Source organism: Saimiri boliviensis, chromosome 8, assembly GCF_048565385.1.
Source record: "Saimiri boliviensis isolate mSaiBol1 chromosome 8, mSaiBol1.pri, whole genome shotgun sequence".
NCBI lineage: Eukaryota > Metazoa > Chordata > Mammalia > Primates > Cebidae > Saimiri > Saimiri boliviensis.
In genome coordinates this window covers 116054875-116060198 of record NC_133456.1, presented here as the reverse complement: position 1 = coordinate 116060198, position 5324 = coordinate 116054875, and the positions used below count along the sequence as shown (strand labels likewise).

General features: G+C 39.7%; 1 non-coding gene across 1 annotated transcript; it reads left to right on the top strand.

The window, feature by feature from the left end:
- Positions 1-300: 300 nt before the first annotated feature.
- LOC120367631 (U6 spliceosomal RNA) lies at positions 301-405 on the top strand. The gene has a single exon (XR_005581961.2). It is a non-coding gene; the product is annotated as a U6 spliceosomal RNA (small nuclear RNA).
- The last annotated feature ends 4919 nt before the right edge of the window (positions 406-5324 follow it).

Genomic DNA, 5324 nt, shown 5'->3' with positions numbered 1-5324 from the left:
GTGTCCGTGGGCGGTAACTGGCTGCCCTTTCAGTTCTGGATTTCCGTCTAAGATGTCCTAATTTTGAACAGAACAAACGGCACTTGCAGCACCCAACCCATCAGGAAATCCTGTTGTCTCTGCCTTTGGAAGATTCAGAACCTCATGAACTGTCACCATGTCTCTGCTACTCACCACTGCAGCCGGAACCACCGTCCTCTGTCACTGGATTTGCATGTGTGCCCTCTGGGTCCCTGCTCCACAGCCTTCAGGCTATTCTCACCCCAGCAGCAAGAGAGTCGCCGTGCAAGCCAACCACACGTGCTCACTTCAGCAGCACAGCTCCTAAAACTGGAACATAAGAGAAGAGGAGCATGGTCCCTGCATAAGGATGACACGGAAATTAATGAGGCATTCCATATTTTTATGAATATACTAAAAGTGACTGAATTGTAGGCATGGAGTACACATTTTAAGGCACGTGAATTATATCTCAATTCAGCTACTGTAACTAAATAAACAAAAGCAGATCATGCCCATCCTCTGCTCAAAACTCTGTCGTGGTTGTTTATTCCATTCAGAGTAAAATCTGTGTTTTTAAAAGAGCCAAAAAGCTTCCCATGATCTAACGTCCTCCACCCCCATCATTTACAATCCGACCCTTTCTCCAGTTATTTCTTAACTCGCGTCAGTCGGATGCCAATTTGCACCGTTCCAGGAATGTGGCAGGTACCTCCCACCTCAGCTGTCCCCACGTTAAGAATCCCGTAAAGACAGGTGGACTCGCGTCCCCAAAATTTGGTTCAATGTTGAGAGCAATGATGCCACGCACACACACAAACACAAACACAGACACACACACACACACACACACACACACACACACCCCAAGACAGTGTAACAAGGTATATTTACGTAACAGGAGAACAAGGTGAACTTCTTAAACAGGTCTCAAATGGTGTGAAAGAGCAAGGAAAGGTGCATAGCTAGGGGTTTAACTGTGGTGGGCAGGTGGGTGGGGTTGGGTAAAGGTGCCCAGAACGGGGGGCTTGTGTGAACTGAATCTTCTGCCACTGTCCACGTGGGAGCACTCGGGCTTTCTTCTCAGCTCGTCCAGATGTAGGACAAGCTCAGATGAGGACCAGGACCAGCATTTGGCCAATGTGGCTTAAATGATTTCAAGCATCAAAAAATGGAGTCAGCGTCTTTATCACAGAGCTATTTGCTAAAACCTCAGGAGCTCAGTAAGTCCTATCCTGAATACGCCCTGCAAAATTCCCCTTCATCCCTCGTTGGTTTCTCCCCCATCTGTGTTCTTTGCTTGGTGTTGACTTTTTCACACATCACTGGTCACCTTCTCATGTGTCCTGTCATTTTCTTAAAATACTTAGAATTTGCTGTCAGGGTTCCCCTGACTCCTCTCCTGACCTGCTAAAAATCAGCTGCTTGAGGGCAGGGGTCTTTGTTCCAAACGCAGATGAATCCCACATGTCTGCAGCAGACCTGGCACCCAGGAGATGACCCATAGGTACACACTGAGTGAATTCAGATGCTTAAGAAGCGCTCAGCATCCACTCAATAACCAGGTTCTATAGGTTGGTGCAACAATAACTGTAATGGCAAAAAAAAAAAAAACGCACTTAATTTTTCACCAGCCAATTGTTGCCAAATTCTCTTTGAGGGCTCACCTTCTCAATAATTTTTTAACCTGAATCTTAGCCCTTGGAGCTGTCAGAATTTTACCAGTAGTTAAAGTATTAAAGTAGTATCATGCATATGAGAAGCAAATTAGATATTTATACCAGAAATTGTAATGATCTCTGACAGCTAGGATTATTAAAGTTACTGAAAAACTAGCTTGATTTTGAATGTCTGCTCAAAGATAAGTCATTAAGTTGTAACTGTAAAAGTTTATGGCATTTTTTTTCTTTTTTTTATTGCATTTTAGGTTTTGGGGTACATGTGAAGAACATGCAAGATTGTTGCCTAGGTACACACAAGTGAGACAGGATGACCAAGGTAGTGTTCTAAGAGGCTGTGAGGTAAGGCGGGGAGTTGGATTCTAGTCTGTTTCTACCACTAATTAACTCTTGAGTTACTTCATCCCCAATGCTGACCAATCTATTGCTATAATAGGACTAACATGAATGCGATGAGAGTATATTTATTTTCTTATATGCACTGTTAGGGTAACACACAATAGAAGTACCGAGTTGTCCTTTACTTGGCTAAAGAAGACACTAAAAAGACCCAAAAATCTGCATATAACATGTAATGAAGGCCTTTCACTTTGATGCATTTAGAACTTATTCTCTCTGGATTTATATCTTGCACTGGCTGGAATAACAGTGGTGACTGGGTGTGCCTTTAACCTTACTTTCTGATGTCATGACTTCTCTGAGGATTTGGGGGGTTTGCCATTAGGATCATCTTTTAGCAGTAGAATTTAAAAAGAAAATTCTAGGGACAGCACTCTGGTTGAAGATCAGCACACTCCCTATACGTGCAACCTCTTCTTAGAATTTCCCTCCGCTTCCTGGCATTACCTGCAGCCAAGATTCATGATGGAGAGTCAGCATCCTCAGCAGCCATTTATGCAGGAAGCCACATGTTCTCCTGCATCCCAGAGCCTGAGTTCCAGAGGTGGGTCTCCTGTCCTCCGTGATTCTCAGTGTCACCTTCCACACCGATCCCCAGAGCTTCCACTGCTCTTTTGAAGTTTGTGACATCTAGTTTTACAGATTTTAGAGGTTCTACTTTTTCTGTCATCAAGTAAGCTTCAGCTCATTTCTTCTATTCTCCAGAAACTTATTTCCTATTTATTAGACTTGCCATCTCAACACTTCGTTTCATTCTTAGAGACTGCAGTGCTTTTGCCATGACTCGCTGAAACGTTGCACTGTCTGTTCCTTTACATACTTATCGCCATGACTTTACTGCTTCTGAGCCACTGACATATAGAAATCCCCTGAATTTGCTAACACTCTGATGTGAATAATCCAGTTGTCCCATTCTCCGATCACATTCACCTCTTATTGCTTTGCTTCCTTTGCTTAAGTGCAACATAAAAACGATGCAGCCTCATACAGACCCTTTATTTTCTCTTTATCAGTTCCTTCTGTCTTTATTTCTCTACTCATCTGGTTTATATTGCCAGGCTCATAAATAAATCTATCCCCTCGCAAATATTCTCACTTCCATTCCCTCCTTTTCCTCCTAGAAACATTTTAACCCTAGATGATTCAGAAATGTCTTCATTGTGCCTGTAAAGACCAATACTGCATCACATCATTAAATCTGGCAGATAAGCATCATCATGTGTTCATAAATTTCAAAACAAAATGGTCACTCAATTTTATATTATGGTCAGCTAACCCTCACAGGCTTCCTGGCTTCCTATGCTATTTCATATGTCTTTTTTTTTTTTTTTTTTTTTTTCAAATTTTCTACTTCTCTTCCCTTGGGTTATGAGTCATTAGTGACTTTTCCATCAGATCAGAGCTGTGATTTTCTTCATTCACCAAATCTGTGAGTCTTCTTGCACCTGCACCGATTTTCATGTTTAGTTTTAAATTGTGCAAGTATACAATGATGCCAAATGTGGATTCACCTTCTGTGACGAAGTAAAAATGTTCACTAGGCAATTATTACATCCTTCACTTTTTAGGATTGGGGGTATAGTAGTAAAAATGGTAGATTAAATTTCCTTTCACATTGAAATTTTATTCCAGTGGATGAATAAACAGATAAGTAACTAAGATATTAGATAATTACAACTAAGATATTAGGTATCTACTTTCTCAGCAAATTTCAGCACACAATACAATGTTATTAACTGCATTTATTGCCTGCTTATCTCGTGGTATACATTCTCTTTCTAGACATTCATCTGAGATAACCGCATCTTTTCACCTTTACCCTTTGTCTTCTTCATTTACCATCCCGTAGTTTTCATGTCTCTTTAGTCTCCATCTATCCGGGAGAATTTCTTCAGATTTCTTTGTGTTTCATGACCTTGACACTCTTGAAGAGTACTGGGCAGTTATTTTGTAGATTGTCCGTCGATTTCAATGTATCTGATGGTTTCTTAGGATTAGATTGAGGTGATGAGTATTTGGTGAAAATGCTCAGTCTCCAGCAGTTCTTTATAGCAGTGTAGAAAAGAACTAATACACCCACCACTGTGCGGTTCCTCAGTTCTCAAGGTCCTGGCCCTTCCTGATTTCTTCTCTCCATTTTTTCTTTAAAGTCTTCACATAAAAAAATATATATGTCTATGTTTCAAGATTTTTAATTACCCTTAGAAAGAAAAAGGATGACTGTTCTATTTTTCCTAGAAACAAAATGCTAGTAGAAGCAGAAGCCTATTTTCTAACTTAAAAAAGTTTTTTTTGGTATTTTTGAGATTGTCTTAACTTTGCAACTTAACTATTCATAGAATTAACAGGTGCATAAGGTTGAGTGTTTCTATTTGATAATATGAAGTGCTTTTCTGTTTGTTCAAATCTATGTTTGTGCTTTTCAGGGATGGTTTTAAATTTTCTTCCTGTTACATTTTACATTTTGCAAAGTTTATTAGCAAGTTTGTTAAGCTTGTTTTCAAGGGAGAACCGTCATTATTCAAATTGTAAATTGTGTACTCTCTACCACTCTATCTTTTTAACTTGTTATTGTTTGTGATATGAAAGCTATTACTGCATAATACTAAATCTTTCATTGTTTGAGATGGCTTTCTTATTGCTTATGTAGAATTTTCTAGTTATATTATCGTATTATCTGCATAGATAGAATATTTTGTTTGTTGTTTTTATCAAATATTATGCCTCTGGTTACCTTATTTTACCTAATTTCATTGACTAATTCCTCTGGTACATTGTTAAGCAGTAATACGGATACAGTTTTTCAGGAATAGGATCAAGCTGATATATGAGGAATTAGAATAATGCCCCTATGAAATCATCTGGCACTAGTGAGGTTTTAGTTTTTTGTTTGTTTGCTTGCTTGCTTGCTTTGTTTTTGTATAGTTCCTGAAATACATTCTTTGTAGAAACTAATGTTTACATTTTCTGTGCTTAATCGAGTCCGTTTGGAGATGCAGGTGAGTCATGCACCAAGTTGCTTCCATTGCCACTTGCTTGTTTCTGAACTTGCGGAGACCACCTGTAGACTGCGGTATGATGGTTCTGGTGACCAAGATGACAAGGAGAGTGAGTCGTATTTGAGTGAGATGACTGCTAGCAGAATGTGCTGCTGTGCACCTGTTTCTAATTGCCGGGACTCTAGTGTTGTGCTTCCTAAGCGAAATCTTTGCTTTTCAAGCTACTTCATTATTAACTCAAGGAGTG